The sequence below is a fragment of the Tinamus guttatus genome, unplaced genomic scaffold (assembly GCF_059628265.1).
Source record: "Tinamus guttatus ecotype Peru unplaced genomic scaffold, ASM5962826v1 Tinamus_guttatus_pri_ptg000314l, whole genome shotgun sequence".
NCBI classification, from domain to species: domain Eukaryota; kingdom Metazoa; phylum Chordata; class Aves; order Tinamiformes; family Tinamidae; genus Tinamus; species Tinamus guttatus.
In genome coordinates this window covers 3,352,047-3,369,226 of record NW_028288848.1, presented here as the reverse complement: position 1 = coordinate 3,369,226, position 17,180 = coordinate 3,352,047, and the positions used below count along the sequence as shown (strand labels likewise).

General features: G+C 41.9%; 1 protein-coding gene across 2 annotated transcripts in view; it reads left to right on the top strand.

Annotated features, from left to right (window-relative positions):
- ADD3 (adducin 3) overlaps positions 1–17,180 on the top strand; it is a 91,905-nt gene that overhangs the window by 33,267 nt on the left and 41,458 nt on the right. For both annotated transcript variants that reach the window (XM_088528636.1, XM_088528635.1), the window contains exon 2: positions 1,338–1,382. The gene's annotated coding sequence lies outside the window, so the exon portion shown is untranslated. The remainder of the gene's footprint in view (positions 1–1,337; positions 1,383–17,180) is intronic.

The following is a 17,180-nucleotide window of genomic DNA, read 5'->3' as shown; positions in this document are numbered from 1 at the left end:
TTCTGTATTTATTGCCACATGCATTTTTCAAGCGAGTAAGAAAAGGACTTTTTCTAACAAAGCAATTCTGGGAAAATACACTGTTTGAGCACACACATAATAATAGCTCCTTTTATTTCAACTATCACTCTTTTGTTTTTTTTTTAATTATTATTTGGTTTTGAAGTACCTTGTAAAAGTAGTGCATCTTCAATAAATTTTATATAATCCTACTTATTTATTGTGCACATTTGTTTTTTTCAGAAGTTTATTCTTTAGAGTTGAAATTTAGAGAACATGAAATAATCCAGGCTTTAGTAGTGATGAGGAAGTAGCAGAGACTGGTGAAGCATTTGTAGTAAAATAAACTGAGGTCATCTAAACAATAACACTTGAGAATCTGCTATGGAAGAGTTATGGAATAGTAACAAGAAAGAACTGGTGCTTGAGATACACTTACAACCATAGGGGCAAAAATGAGTTAACTATCTATGCCCAGTCACAAACTCATCTTAGTATTTTCAGCATGCATAAAACGTCCACTCTGCAGTGTATAGATTTCTTTTCATGTGACGTGCTTGGTCTGCCTGTCTAAAATCGTGGGGCGTCTTCCCCTTCCTTCCTGAAAATAACAGATTTTCCTCAGAATTTTGAGAGGTGCTTGAGCAGGAAAGGGAAAAGCATGGGAATACATTTTGGTAGCTTTGGTTGAAGACAGCTTTGCTCAGCTACCAAGGGCAAGACAAGGGATAAGGAAGCGCGTGGCTGTGCCGTAGTATTTATTCAGGTAACTTGCAAGATAAAACATGAAGCAAGAGGAGCACTCGCCGCTTTTGAGTTGTCTGCCAGGGTCAGGGAGAAGCGGTCGTTTCCTCCAGGACTTTGTTCGCAGCCGTTACGGGGTGGCCGAGCTTCAAAGCGCCGTTCCGGGCTGCCCTGGGCCGGTGTCTCCCATGGCGCCTCAGCGCGGGCGCCGCCGGCCATGGGCCCTGCTCGGCTGCCGCTGCCGCCGCGCCACGAGAAGCACCGGGGCTGCACGGGCTGTTTCCTGCCCTCAGATTTGAGCAGGTCGGCTGTGTTTCGCTTTCTGCTCCGTCACCCGCCGTGGATTAGGCAAAATGGCCTCGTTCCAAACCAGGCGTTCACCACCTGGCTCTTAAATTGGGCTTCCCTTTGAGACTGTTTGTACAAAGAATATTTTATATGCTATGAAAGTAAAATGTAATTCAGGAAATATTATGCAAAAAGAGTTCAAGAAAATTTTTAATGGTCTTAATGTTTCCTTAATTTTAAGTATACAGTATTGAAGAGCAATATTGAAAAGCAGGAGTCAGTGACCGCTCTCTTCTCCATTGCAGGTCAACTACATTAAGAGAGCACGAAGAACTGTGGAAAAAATCAAGGTACCTAAACATTTTATTATCTGAATTCTTGGCTGTGTTCTTGTTGGTCACTCAGTGTAATGATTTTAGTAGGGGTGAAGGGGACAACAATAGTGACAAGTTGCTTCTTTAAAGTGGCTTTATTAACGTGTATGTGTTTGTGCTTTTTAATCTGTTATGTTATCTAAAGAAACACTCTTGCAAGGAGAAATTGCACATCAGCTTGGATTTTGTGCAAGAATCTAAACAATATTGCTTAGTGTTGACTCTAAATGTGAGGCTTTGTATGTGTAAGGATATCAAGATACTCCATAAATTCTAGCTGCGTTGAGATGAATGTTACCTCTTTCTACAAATGGCTGCTCTAACTAATTGATAATAAGTATCATCAGACATTAGTGAATCGACTGCTTGTGGTTTTGATGTTCATTACAGTCAGCTATAATTCAGTACATCATGTACACATAACATGCCAAATTCCTAAAGATGCAAAAGGAGGCATCTAAAGTCACCAAAACCTGTGTAGTAGCCTATATTTTATACGGACAGAATTATTCATCTGTCGTATTCTTCTGACTATGGTGTTACCCTGGAGTGTACGTAGGATACACATTATACTGTGGTCTTAATTGGCAGCAAATATTCTTGCAGTGCTTTAACCATTTTGGTGCCTCTTCTCTTACCTATCAATTTTCTCTACTGCCATTTTCTACAGTTTTCTGATCCTTGATTAAAATAAGACAAAAAGTGTTTTGAGCGTCACTCATGTTTTCATAGCTGATATGGTAATGATGATAGAAGTATTTTAAAATAACCCTCTTTCAAAGACCTTGCCAGCAGTCTAATTTTGAACTCTTTGTCTGTTTCTGTGTACATTTTAATAATTTTAATGAATTGAACAAAAGAAAATTCCTTTATCTACTGGTCTGTTGTTGCTAACCCATGTGCTCTGCGTATGTAGGCTCTTTTGTTTGTTTTGTTTTGCTTTAATTCAATCTTCCTAAATAAAATAACCAAATGCGTAAGGAAGAAGCTTAATTGGAAGGAAGGAGTATGACAAAATCATGTGTGCCCATTGCTGTTCCTTTTAATTAGGACAGAAACTGTTCTCAACAGCCTGTCTTCCCCCCGTACGATGCAATGCCTACCTGGCAAATGCCCTGCATCAGCACTTTATAAAAATGCAAAGCTGATGGTATTTATTAATATAAGCTTACCATGTATTTATGTACATTTAACCTGAATAGTGCTGAGCTACTAAGCTGTCTTCTTTCACCACGTAAATATGAAGTGGTCACTTAGGAGCGGTGCCGGGAGCTCTGGTGCTTTCTGCCGCATGGAGAAGTTTATCAAAATTGCATATCTTACAACTGTAGGTTGTTCGTGGAACGCCTACTAAAACAGTTTATATGAATAAGAGTATAGTTTATATGGAAGCTGTACGATTTTTGGAGAGTGTTTATATGAAGCCTTTGTTCTATATTTGTGATTTGGGAGCGGGGAGGGAAATGAGTGTTTTCCTCCTAAATGGTGTCTCCAGAATGTGGAAGTTTTTTAGTTTAGTGCTGATAAAAATGAAATGTGTCTCCTTTTTTTGACCTGCTAGTGGATACGCATGCTTGAATTGCAGTTAACACAAAACTTCTCAGATTAGTTGTTTGCACAGAATTGAAAACACGGGAGAGACGTTGTGTCCCAGAGTAAAACAGTGATATCAAGTGATCTATCCATAAGCAGAGTAATTACAGAGCTATCTGACTTTGCTTTAAGATCCCTCCTGCAGTCTTCTCCACCTTTAAATTCAAGCCTTCTGTCAGGCTTGAGGTGTCTAAAATGCAGGTCCTTTTCCTGGACACTCAGGAGACCGTTTGCTGTACACGGAGCCCTAACGCGCTCCCCTCGCTGCCGCGTTGCACTGACCTCTCCCACAGACTCCTGGTAAGATGAGAAGCTGACAAAAAAGCATAAAAAGGGATTCATGCATAGCTGGAAAAAAAAAAGATACAAGTGAATCTCAAACCTTTCATGTGGTTCTTCCACTGCTGAAGGAGAGGTTTCTATCTCTTTGCCCAATTTAGACAAGAGGTTTTACTCCAGACGTTTTCTTGCCCCTGACTGTGCAAAACCTGTCAGATCCTTTCCCTGACACTTTCTCCCCTGTCAGTCCCTCAGAAAGACTTCAAAAGAGATTTTCCCTATTGCAAAAGGAACCAGACATGGTCTTTCTTATTCACCCTGCATTTGAAGCATTGATAAGTAACATGTGGCTGGCTCCAAACTGCAAACTTTCCCAGACACTTAAAAAAAAAAAACCCTGTTAAGGATAAGTTTTAGAAGAAAATATAAGTTTGTTCTTTTTCTTTGCAATAACTCTTTCTGCATAATGTATAGCAAGAGGGAGCTGGGATTATTTAGTCTGGAGGAGACTCAGGGGAGGCCTTATCGCTCTCTACAACAACCTGAAAGGCAGTTGTAGTGAGACAGAGGTCGATCTCTTCTCCAGAATAACTGCAGGTAGGACAAGAGGAAATGACCTCAAGTTGTGCCAGGGGAGATTCAGATCAGACATTGGGAAGAATTTCTATCTGGAAAGAGCAGTCAAGCATTGGAACAGGCTGCCCTGGCAAGTGGTGGAGTCACCGTCCCTGGCAGTGCTCAAGACACGTGTGGATGAGGCGCTTAGGGACATGGTTTAGCAGGCAGGTGTTGAAGTGATTTCGGTTGGGCTCAATGATCTTAAAGGTCTTTTCCAACCATAATGGTTCTATGATTCTTCAGTCTGAGGCAGAATTCACTCCTGTCTTTCTGCTAATGCATATTGAGAAGAAATGGCTTGTGGTTTTTAATTTTCCCTTGTGGGAAGAGACTCTTTATTCATAACACACATTATGCTGTTTAAGCCTTGACTTTATTTTTCTTTAATAACAAGGATTGTCACTGTTGGGAACATTTATTTCGAGAATGCCCAGAAGAAAGGAAAAATGTATTTTTAAAACATGAAACTATACAAATTCAAATACACCGTCTCATGTAATCATTTAAACATCCCATGCAGTTTGGAAAAGGTATGAACCAAAAGATCTTTTCCCTAAAATGTAGCTGGGGCTTGATCTTCAAAGACAGCGATGCCCGAGGAAGGCCTGAGTCTTTTAATAAAGAGTAGAGCTCACTTGAAAGGCAAAGCTGCCAATGAGGAAAAATGTATCCTGCAAGGTTTGAGGTTTATTCAGTAACTCCAGTCAGGAGCCTCACAGTATAAAGATAGATAGGCACGGTAAAACTGCATCATTTTTGTGTCCTGATCTGCTGGAGGAACAGGCTAAAAGCAACTGATAGTAAAAAGTAAAGACAGGCAGACAGCATTATCCATAGCTGTTTAACCTGGATAAAAAAAAATATCCTCTGTTAAGGATTAGCTATTTGGCTAGTGCTGTTCCCGGTCCGTTTTCCTCTCCCATGTGGTTCGTGTAAGGAGAGTTGTGACCTTGAGCTGCTGTTGCAGTAGTGGAGGAGCTGCTGGAGCCTCTTTCTGAAACCTAAACAGAGGCTCGCTGTTGTGATACGGTTTTAAGCAGGCACTTGAGAGCCTTTTCTTTTTAGTATCTCAAAGCTTAGGTGTCTTCCGCTACCAGCCCTTGGCCTCCCAGGCCAATAAGGCTGAATTCCGATTAATATTCACTCACAACCAATTTAAGCGCACTCCTCCGCACACTCGGGCAATGGAAGATACTGAAGAAGCGCTTATTCCTAGACACATGCGAAAATGAAATGCACGCAGTGGAACAGGCTGCTCTAGGTGACCCTGTGTGTGCAGGGAGGTTGGGCTAGACGATCTCTAGAGGTGCCTTCCAACCTTAATGATTCTCTGGTTCTGTGGTTCTACGCGCCCTTCCCTCCATCCGCTAGCAGAGCCGAGCGCTCCGTAGGACCTCGGGGGCGCAGGACCCTGGCGTGCAGGGCGAGCTCCTGGGGCACCCATGGGCTCCCGCGTTGTAGCCAGCCGTTCCGTTCCGACGGTGCGGGCTGAGCGCGAGGGGCAGCGGCGGGACCGCCTGCGCCTGGGCACGCGCTGCGTCCTGCCAGCGGGCGCCAAAACAAGCGGGTCCTGGGCTGCTAACACACATAAATTAAAACCACAACTGAGCTCATGCACATTCCATAAAATAACATGGAAATGTAACATCTAATTCTCTACAGTTGTATGCACTTTTTTTTTCTCTTTTTTTTTTTTTGTTTTGTTTTGCTTCTTATGAAGCAAATGAAAAACTCTCGTACAGAAGAGTCTGGGTCTTTGACTTAAATCTTCTCACTAAATATTTGAAGTTGTAGGCGGTAGGGTTTTTTACCTGTGTTTTCACTGTTTTGATGCATTTTTCTCATTTAGTGTTGAGGAAAGGGAAAAAATAACACGTATGGCGTGAAGAGGGTTGTATTTTTCCATGCTTCTCTGGAACTTGAGCACTTCACCTGTTGGATTTCTTTCCTGTTCATACTAAGAACCTTTCTGGAACTCGGTTTCTACTTGCTTGACTGGTTGCAACTGTATCTTTGCAGTGTACATGAAAATGCACCCTGCACGTTTGCCCTTCACATGCATCTCCCCACCCGTCCCGCTTTCTCTGCTGGTGGTGACACTTGCAGGGTGAGCTGAACTTTTACGGGGGCCAGTTGCATCAAAGCATTGGAGCTCTGCCCAGATACTTGTAAACAACCAAAACACAAAGCAGCGCATATATTGTGCGAACCAAGGTCATCAAAGAGGATTAAAAACAAAATAAAGAAAAAAAAAAAGTAAGAAAAGCAAATCTTGTTCACAGTTGCTGCCTTTCTCCTAAAAAGCACCTGCTTTGGGTGTAGCTCTTGTTGCTTAACATGTACGGAAAGCTTCTCTCTGAAAAACAGCACTTTCTGAGAAAATTCCCGTGACAAAATAGAACATGGTTCTTCACATGTGAAGCACCAAGCTGACGACTGCTTGAACTCGAGAGCGGAAAGCAGAGGTTCCCTGGAGGGATCAGACCAGGCCTTGCACCACTTCAGGGTGCAAACCACAAGGGGAGAACCGAGTGGTGGAACACGAGGAAGCTTGTACAGTAAAACAGGGGAACTATCGTGCGAGGATCCTGCCAGGATCACTGCTTTTGTGGCCCGTAGTAGTAGGGAAGGCTGAACCAAATTCATGCTGCCTTTGAAAGAGTTAATAGGATGCCTGAAACTAGCATCCATAGGGGGTTTTCTGGTGCATTTTGAATTCTAGTGTTTATGAAGAACTTTTGAAGATAAAGATTTTCAATTGCTGATTTAGATGAAGGATATTCAGACTTTCCCAGACTTTTCCCAGTGTATCTTTGGAAGACATTTTGCTCATTTTGCTCATTTTGCTCAATCCTGAATCACTGATATTGCCCTCTTCCCCGCACCCCCCCTTTTTTTTTCCTTTTTCCTCCTGCGGCTGCCAGCGTCTGTAAAGCGTTGAGGAGTGTTAGATTGCTCTTCCCTGCTTCCCCATTCTTTCCTACACCCCTATCGTGGAAGCAGCTTTCTGGCAGCGGATACGTTTCTGTATCGCTTTCCCGAGCAGATTCCTGGGGCTGCACCGTTAACGCAAAGTTTCTGGTTGCAGCCGGGGTCGGGAGGCCTTGGCCGCTGTCTCGAGCAGGAATTCAAGGGGTGGGAGCGCTGCCGAGCGGAGGAAGAGGAGAGGGTGCCCGGGGGGGTCCAGCAAGCAGAAAACGTGTCAATTTTCAGCTGTTTTTAGTCGATGCTGACAGTCTTTTAAAAGTAATACCTGTTTGGAGATGCCAGTGAGTGAGAATTAATGAAGAGCAGCTCCAGGGCGTGCAGGGGGTGATTTAATTATTCAGCTGTTTGTGACGTGCTGATCCAATTTTCGTCTCATTCTACATGATGCTGGAGTTAATGCTGCAAATGCCAATTCTGAGCTGTGAACTAGCATATATTAAATCCATAGGCTTGTGACTGTAAGAAAATATAAAGGGTTTGGTTGAAATGTGCCTTGCAAAAGGCATGATTACTCCATTTTGCTGGCATTATAAAATTGTTATTAACTATTAACTAAATTGATTCAAATCTATAAGCTGATCTCCACCACACAGTACTGATTTTAAAATTGGTTCTTAGTTCAAGAGTTAATCTCCCCGTTGGCTTTCTCAAAAATAACGTGTTTTTTGTGAGCTTAAAAAAATAAATGTAGCTAATTATGTGTCAGATCATTGCTCCTACTTTATGGTGGAAGTTGTTTTTACAACGTGCTCCGATTTGGCTATGTTCATTTTTCGGTTGAGTGTGGTGAATGAAGAATAATGGTTTCAAAATTGAACTTTTTCCAAAGTAGTGATAAGCATTTAAAACTCTCCTCCTAATCTTTTTGGCAACAGCCTGCTTTTAGGATATTCTTTCCCTTCACACACGGAGCTGTTTTTAGTAATGATGGCTGCCCTACCAAATGTTGTTATTTAGAAAGTCCATTGAATAAGCATACAGCTTCCTGCATTTCCCTTCTGAAGCTGGATATATTTCTTAACTAACTACTCTATTTTATCTTTTATGTGTTTACTAACGATGCATGATTCTCAAAAATGCCAAGTTTGTGTTTAACTTGACTAAATGTGGAACTACTTTTTAAGGTTTAGTTTAGTTACATATATTATGTCCAGATAAACTAATGTCGGTCAAGTCATTTACAGCTGGAATTTCCTTAATTCTGTTTGTTCTTTAGGACCTACTCAGATAGGTTGTGCCTTTGGGAACACTGTGTTTGTCCACACAAGCATTGGGAGTAACCTATAATTAGATCCGTTGATTTTTAAATTGTAATCATTCTTGCAATCATCTACGCTAGTTGATTTCCCAAATATCACTCTTTAACTACATATAAAGTGTGGCATCTGCATTCCTTGAATTAGTATTTATTTAACAATAAATAAATACTATGAAAGGTATGGTTGGAAGTATTATGAATTACTTGAGCCAGCCTGGTTGTAATACAATGAACAAGTCACTTGGATGTTTGGAGCACTAATGTGCTGCCTAGAAGGTGTATGAGGAGGTCATTTCACGCCTGTTTTCAAAGGAGAAAACCTGTTCATGCCTGTCTCAAACTTGTGAAAAGAAGAACTTCCAGGAAGTACCAGTCACTCTCAGTACATTGGTGTATGTGATGCCGAGACAGCAAAGGTGACGCCTGCCTGCCTGCCTCCCAAGAAGGCCCTTCCATCACATACATACAAATGTAATTGTCATTAATATTTATGAAAGTTTCTGGTAAATCAGAACCAGGGAACTGGACAGGACCTTCGGCACCACTCTGCCAGCGCCAGCTAAAGCCTTTTCAACATATTTCTGACACGTATTTCTGATATCCCAGCCTATCCCAGTCTTTCCAAAATTAAACCCAGAAGCAGGAGTCGGTAACGTGTGCGTTATTGGATTTCTTGTTTGATGGAGTGTGGATTGAGCATCTCAGAGCCAGTGCAACAGGACACTGAAACCACGGGCAGTGTTACACGTACTTTGTGGGTGTTCATGTCAGTGCAAAAGTGAATCCACTGCTACGGTTTTAGTAGTTAAAAGTACTTAATGGGAAGAATATGTCTGGAAATCCTAAATGTTTTTAGCTTTTCAGTTTGTTTTGAATTTTATTGCTTTAACCTGTCATTTCCAATATGCTGCTTTTTTTTTTCTTTCTCCAATCGTGACTGTAAGCATGTACCTTCATCCAAATAGCAAAGAATCTTTTCTTTGCTAATTATAATCTTGGTAGTTCTCATAAAAGTGACCCTGTCATCTTTTAAGTGAGCACAACAAAAACTTCATGCACTTCATCGAGGTGTAAAGGAAAACATTTAATATGTCTGTTTTGTCAGTGGTAGCTTTCACACTGGTGGAGTCAGGTGAAGAGGATCACTTTAAATTACTGCTTGCAGTCACCATGGCAAGTGTATAGGGGTGCAGGACTAAAATGCAGCTCTGAAAATGGGATAACTCTATAAGAAGTTCCCCTGCTCCCCTCCCCACGGCCAGGAGAGCCTTTTAACAGCGAAGGAAAGGAATTTGTTAAGGAGGAGGAAAACAGGCTTCAAAAACTGAAGTTGTGTCCAACAAAGAAAATGGGGGGAAAAAAGGCCTCTCTCAAATAAAATTTTAAAGTATAATAAGGCAGGCAGAAAAGAAATATTATTCTGAGAAATAACTTGTTAAAGACATGAGAGCCTATAATAAATCATTTCAAACGCATCAGAAATGGAAGCTTGAGGAGCTGGTAGGTGACTGAGGCATAGCAGGAGTGCTCAGAGGAGATAAGCATGAAAATGAAGTGATTTGTGTTCATGTTGTCTCGTGCAGGAACTTTTCTCCCCAAGCGATATTTTAAGGACTGGTCTCAAGCTGAAGTGTTGATAGAAGAGATTTTAGGGGAGGGAAACAAAAAGTAGCAAAGTGCCTGGAGAAGATAATATTTACCCAGAGATCTGAAGGCAAATGTATGTGAAAATGTTGATGTGTCAGCTGCTATCTGGTGCTTCAGAGGACCTGGGTCAGAGGCGCGATAGCTGCTGAAGCCACCTCGAATGTGGTATTTGGCTGTATGGGGGATGCTGGTTAACTGGGCCTCTTCCTTGCAGAATTGAAACTACCAGTGGTATTGACAAAAATAATAATTATTATTATCTTATATATATATATATACACACACACACACTTATATATATACTTGTTTAACTGTACCACTAAGAAATAGTGGGCTCAAATTTGCACAGTAAGGCAGTACAGTTAAAGAATCTTCTATGACTGCAGATTTATATCGCTTTAGATGCAAATGTTTTGCTGCTGTTTTGTTCATTTGTTTTGTTTTTTCAGTTCTGGTCAAGCTCTTACCACAAGACATAGGAAGAAGCTTGCTTTGTGGTGCGTGTGGCATGGTTAGTAAGTAGGCTGGCATGAAATCTGAACCTCTGTTGCACATGATGCTCCCTTCTTGGTAAGAAGGCACAAAATAGATAAGATATCGTGTCTTCCTTCTATCAGAAGTGGTTATTTAAAAACATAAGTAACTGAAAAAATCCTCAGTATGTGTAACATTGACTTGTGTCACGTTTTAAACCCTTAGTGATGGTGAGATGGTTTTGAAATAAAGCAGATATCCTGGACCTGATGAAAGGTCCTCTCCTACTTCCTTCAGCTGCATGCCAGTTTTCTACCAAGTGATTGCAAAATGGGGAAAGATTACAGGAGAGGTCAAGTTACTTATACAGAAATGTTTTCTATGATCAAATTTATCCTTCTAGGTTTGTGGAGATATCCTGTAGATAACGTTTACATTATTCTCTGTAAGGCAGGTAATATGAAGTTTGAACTTTGTTATTTGCTCTAACCTTTGTCATGTGGGGGGAAAAAAAGAGGGTGTTTGCAGATGGATGCTGATAAGTTGGCATGTTCAAAAAATCTTTCATCTTTGCCATAATTTATAATGTTGTGTGTTTTCCATTCATCTTGCCAACTCAGACCAAAAAGATCCAGTTGTGAATCTACGCATTGAGTATAAATTAACTTTGACCAAAACAGAGATTTCAGGTCACCTGTGACTTCTGCATTTCAGTGAAGATAATGAAACATTGTTGTAGTAGGCTGATTTTGTCGTTTTTTTTTAACCTGACTTTAAATATAGGCTTTTAATAAGAGTCCTCATATAAAGGAGTACTTTGCTTGTTTATGTGTCAGAGTAGCATTGAAATATAAATATTTTAATGCTGTGGTGAGGTCCAGAAGTGTGTGCAAGTTGTGTAATGTGTTTGCTAACTCTTCAGCTCATTTATCTTTTCATGATAGCAATAATAAAGAAAAAATAAAGTCTTTGAGATGTACATTAGCTTCAAGCATTTACCTGGGATGGGGGAGGAGGCATTATACTTGCATGAAAAACATTTTATGGAACTGGTAAAACACCATTTCCTTTTGGACTTTGTTTGCTTTATAGTAATCTCCGTGGAAATAATTTTTCCTAATCAAGCACACCTGTATTATCACAAAACCTCCTCTCCTCACCTTTCCTCCCACTCCCTTCCCTGCGTGTGGATGATGTTTTTTGATTTATACTTTATGCTGAAACAGATAAGTATTTTCCCTTCGTGTTTCCTATGTTGCCAGCGGCCGAGCAGGGCGGTTGGAGAGGCGGCTCGTCCGCCCGGGGACGCCCTGCAGCCCGTGGCAGCGGTGCCTCTGCAGTCGTGCTGCTCCCGTGGAGCTGCAGTGCGGTCGTTCTGCACTGGGTTTGTGTCCAACGGCTGAAATGACTCTCTGAGTTACATGGCTGCTCTATCTAGGCCACATTGGGTCAATATGACAGAGCCCTTTGCCTCCCAAGTTAGTTAGCAGCATGGAAAAATCCATGCCAAAGGCGACAGCTCTGGTGCTGGGTGAATTGTGAGACTTTAAGGAGGAAATTCTTGTTTTCAAATTCACTATTTTCATTTTTCTTCTCTGGTATGTAAAGTGACTTTCCTAAATATTTCCTCAGCCTTGCATGTACCTGTCTAGTGTTTTAGGGCCATCATCTTGTGTAACTTGAAATGGTTTCCATATGGATGTCTGCTTGTGAGTTATGTGTTTCTGTTATAATCTCTAAGGTGATGAAGCCTAGAAAATGATTCCTTCAACCTAAAGTCTTCAATTCGGCAACGAATTCAAATTTTTTTAAAAAAATTCTAAAGTTGGGCAAAGTGAATCCCCCTCTAGCGCCCAAAGAATTCTTTAAAATTAGTGTTGAAATTAAAATGTCAATTTTATATATTTTATACATACTGTGAATGATAAATGAGCATTTTATTTAGCCCTTCTTACCTGAGATACTGCTCTCCAGAACTGTCAAACACAATTGTCAACACAAATGCTGGCTCACTAATATTTTTTCTGGAGGCCTGTGTGCAATGCAGGTTGTTGCTTCTTGTTCACTCATCCAGCAAGTCAAAAAGGGACCTGCTGTTACTGAAGATCAGAGTTTTTCTATTGCTGTTGCTGGAGCTGAGGGATAAATGCAGGCAAGGCAGAGGAAGAAAGTCTGTTGTGTCTGGTTTTACCCAGCGTAAGGAATCCACAGAGATAACCTTGAGTTCTAAATGGGGGTTGACTTGGGAAAAAGGTTTTTTTATGTTTGTTTTTCTTGTTATTGTTTGTTTTGTTTTTCTTCTTTTTTTTCTATTTTTTCCCAAAATACATTAGAGAGGAAAAAGATAAGCCGTGCATGTGGCCTGGTGAATTCCTTCCAGAGTGGGATGAAACTTCCGGGCGCCTGGGAACGGTGGGGGTTTCTAGAGGTTGCGGACAGCATCCCCATCCCCTTCTTATTTGTGCTGTGCCCTCCCTGCAGTCGAGGAGGGGAGGGAGTTGCAGGAAAGGCTGGCGCTGCAGGGCTGGACTCTCCCCTGCTCCCCGCAGCGGCGTCGCCAGGGCCGCGGGGTTGTGCTCGCGCTGGGCGCAGAGATGGGCCCAAGGCCGCAGCAGCTCCCAACGAAGGGAGCAGCTTTCCTGAAACCTCCCCAAATCTACCTGTCTGGCGAGCTGAAGTGAGACAAAAACAAGCCTTGTTGGGGTTAACATGCGCCAGCCATGTGGATTTTGGGGAATGTCACACCTCGTCCCTGCCGGAGGCTGACAACGGTGACCGCTCCGCGCTTCCTCGGGCCGCGCTGGCCGCCCTCCATCCCTGCCCCCCGCTTGTGTCCCGCTCCACAGATAACTTTATCCTCCTAATGTAGATATATACAGCGTGCTGGCAGGCTGCGGAGCGAGCCGGGTCTGGATTTCATTTCTTGCTCAGCTCTGTGTGATCTGGTGCACATTCCTAACATGTTACAAACAGCTTGTGTCTCTGAAAGTGCAATATCGGCTTTCAGTGGCAAAAGCCCTGAAAGGAAACAGGCTGATTCTTCCATGCACAAACAGCTGGGCAGTTGTGGATGGAATTAATTGCTGATATATACTGCCTGTGTTTTTCCTCTCTTGTCATTTCCTTTGCAGCTGTGACAGGCAAGTTTTTTTAGGCTTTGAAAACAACAAAGGCCTTTGCAACAGCCGTAATATAAAATTACTGAAATACGTAAATGTATTTGGATTTACATACAAAATAAGATGTGCCTAAAGCTGCGATAACCAGCGTGGTTCACGGCAGTATTCAGGTTCCAAGCGCACCTTCCAAATGTCACTGCTGACTTTGAATTTCTAGCTTGAATTTTTAAGGGAGTTTAAACTTTCTAAAAGCAATATTCACTGTCTCTGAAAACAGGCTGCATCAAGGAGCCTTGAATTGAGCACTGGGAATTGCATAAAGTCAGTCACGTTGGAAGCCAACAGTTATGGGACATTTATCACCCATTTGGAAAATGTGCCTGTTATCAGCTGCATTGCATGGCGGCCTCAGGCTTCACCCTGCCCATAACAAGTCAAAAACAAAGTGCCCTGCACAAATCAAAAGCTGTTGTCAGAGGTAGACTCTAAACACTAATGGTGTCAGAAATTGCAGCATGCTGTCTTCAGCTTTCAAATCAGTGGAGAAAAATGTAATATCTATTGTTGAATAGTATTTTGCTCACTTCAACCATGTATGTCTCAGAGATGGTCTTCCTCCTGTTTATGGAATATTTATAAAACATATAGAATGATTTAAATGTATTTTTGCATCAGGGAAATCATTAGGGCTCCCCTACTAGCAAGCTTACTCTAGCATGTATTTGTTCAGGAGAACATTTATAAGCTCTAATAGCAAAACCACTTCTGCCAACCTACTCCAACTATCCCAGGACTTTTACTGTTAAACAGTAATTGCAGATTTTTTAAATAATATGATGCATAGAATGACATAATAAACACTAGGGAAAGTTTTTTAGACCTGCTCCTAATCACCAAATAAATGAAGTTGTACAAATATGCTGGAAATGTCCCCACCAGCTCGTGTTGTGCAATTACTCCTACCACAAGATGAGTATTTCAAAGGTCCCACTGAAACGAGGGACATTATTTTTGGTAAGAAATACTGTGCAGAGTGAGGAGGGGCTGACAGACCAAACTCTTGCACAAGCCTGGGAAGGAGCCAGGCTTCCAACCCAAGTGCCCCCCTCCGCCAAGCTGCCGTGGGCCTGCGTGACTGCGCGGGGCTAGTGGCAAAGGCAGCGTTGTGTGCGTTGGTCCAGCTGTCCCCTCCCTGGTTTAGCCTTTTCTGCAGGACTTGTCCCCTCCTAGCTCACGTTTGTGCTGGTGAGGAGGGCACGAGCAGGACACGCAGGACGCGGAGGTGAAGGAGCTCGATGGTGAATCCCAGCCGTGGGATCAAGAAGGCTCAGAGCAGCCCTGGGCAAGTGGTTCAAGGGAACCATCGGCTGCCTCTTGTGCTGTCCTCTAGGCTCTGTAGTTGTGCAAAAGTTCAGTTACATAAGTCATAAACAGCTGTTCATATTTTATGTTAAAAATGCGCATATCACAGGCACCCTGTCCTCCGCTTGTCATAATAAGTACTTTTTTGGCAGGTAACAGAAGTTATGGAAACAATTAAAATTCCTGTGTAACATGGTTCCTTGCTTGTTTGGGAGAGGGGCTGGTGTTTGGGAAATAAAGGGAGGGGATTTATGTTAAACCAAAAGTATAGTGGTCTGGGGGGCTTCTATCAGCAAGGGGTTTTATCAGTTTGTGTTTTGACAGAGAGGTCCGAATATCAGGAGTCCCATTCTGCGCTCAGTGCTGTGACGTATCTTCAAGGTAAATATTTAAGAAATGGTAGAACTGCAGCTATTTTCATGGCCAGTAAGACGTCTGTGTCCAATTCAAGGCACCAAGGAGTCTATGGAAACCATACTCTTTAATTTCCCCTGGAGTGCAAAAAGTTGTTAAAAGCAAAGTTGAGAAAAGGACTGGTTTCTCCTCTGGCTGGTTCTTTCTTTCCTAATCTGCTTTCATCTAGTGCCTGTCTGAGAGACTAAAAGAGACAAAATTCAGTTTCTTGGAAGCTTTGTAGTTGATGAGCAGTTTAATTTTATCCCAAAGTGCAGGTCATGGTCTGGAGAGCCTGTGGCCGCGTTTGCCAGCGGATTAAGTGGCAGGTTGGTGGCATTATTTGCTTTGCAGACCTGTAAATGAGTTAGTGTTTGTGAGTCTGGTAGCCTCCCTGTAGCTGTGGTTTGATTCTCCACCCTTTTACTGGAGATGCAGCTTCACTGGCGCTTTCAGGGTTGCTCTGCTTCCTTTCTCCACCCTTTTCTCATGAGTAAACTTGAAAATACTTCGGACAAGATTTCTTGAGAATTGCCACATCTGAGGTGATCTGTTTCCACTACAGGTCCATGTATATGTGCATGTGTGCATGTATTTTTAAAACAAATGAGAGATATGGTGCAATATGCTTCCATGGAGGAGAAAAATAACTAGTAGAGATAGTAAATTCTGTGGCAACACGCAGCTTTGCATAAACCATGCAAAGGATTCATGCTGTAATTGGGAGGAGTTTGTGGTTTTGTTTGTGAACTCCTTTGGCTTTCTTTTTTTGGGGGGGGGGGTTTGAGTTTTAAGGGTTGGGCTTTTCTTGTTTTTGTTTTTCTTTTTTCTAGACCGTGACTTTGAAAATGAGCAGAGAGGTGCTGTTAGTTATTTGTGAAATACTTATTATTGAAAAGATTTTAATCTTGCAAGTATCTTACTGACTACTAAATGTTTCAAAATACTTGAAAGTTCAGTGTCTTAATCAACCACCTGACCAGCCTCCTAAGTAATTAGGTACAATTAAAAAATATTTCGGATTTTTCTGCGTGTCGTTTACAAGACTTGACTAATCAAATACATGTTTGGCAGTACTAAAGCTCGAGACATCGGTGCATGAACTTTGTGTAAGAGTGGGTTCATTCAATAAAAAATAAAAGGAGCATTTAAAGAGCCTTTTATTCTGTCATAAAGATGCTTTGTGCTATTGCTGTTGTGTGTTTGACAGAGCAGTTGGGGATAGATGCTGCAGAAAGTTCTGTCTTGTATTTTGATTGTCTTCTATTTCAAACTTGTCATTTCATCTCCGATGTCATGACATGGCTGGTAAGTTACAATTTTTGTGTTTTCCGATATAGTTAGTGTACGGATGATGCGTGAATCAGTTGCTCTGTGCTTTCTTCTGTTGTATATGGTGCAATTCCAGGAGTATGTGATCTGCTTCTGTTTAGATCAAGCAGAACCTCAGCTGCAGCAGAGCTGGGTCCTTGTTTTCCCAGGATGTGTTAGCACTTTAGCTGAGCATCACCAGACCAGGCGGAGAACCCATCCTGCCGGGATCTCGTACTTGTGCTGCCCTTTGAGAATTCACTTTTAACTGCAAAGGCAAGCAAAACAAGCGTGGTGCTTACAGCTGAGCATAAATAAATGCACTGGCTTTAATTCAAGTGCATTTAAATGCACTGCGGTGCTGGTCACGCGGTTGTAGCAAATGTTATGCTGCAATTCGGTATCTTCGAATGTTATGTCAGGGTAGGCAGTTTGTGTGAGTATGTGCTTAGATGGACATTCTTCATGCGCATAAGTAGTGGCAAACTAGATGTTGTGCCACGTGCTGCAGTTGCTGTAATGAGGGATGCTGGAGAAGGCTGCAGGACAATGTATGAAGCAGCCTTTGTTAGTGCATACTATAACTGCATTGAAAGTCTCCAATTATATCCATTTTTTCCTTAATTCTTATGATAGAAACACACGACCAAGAAATATAAAGTTTCCATTGAAAATACTTTTTGGTGTCCGAATTAAAAAAAGCCAAGTCCCCACCCAAGCATTTAAAATAGA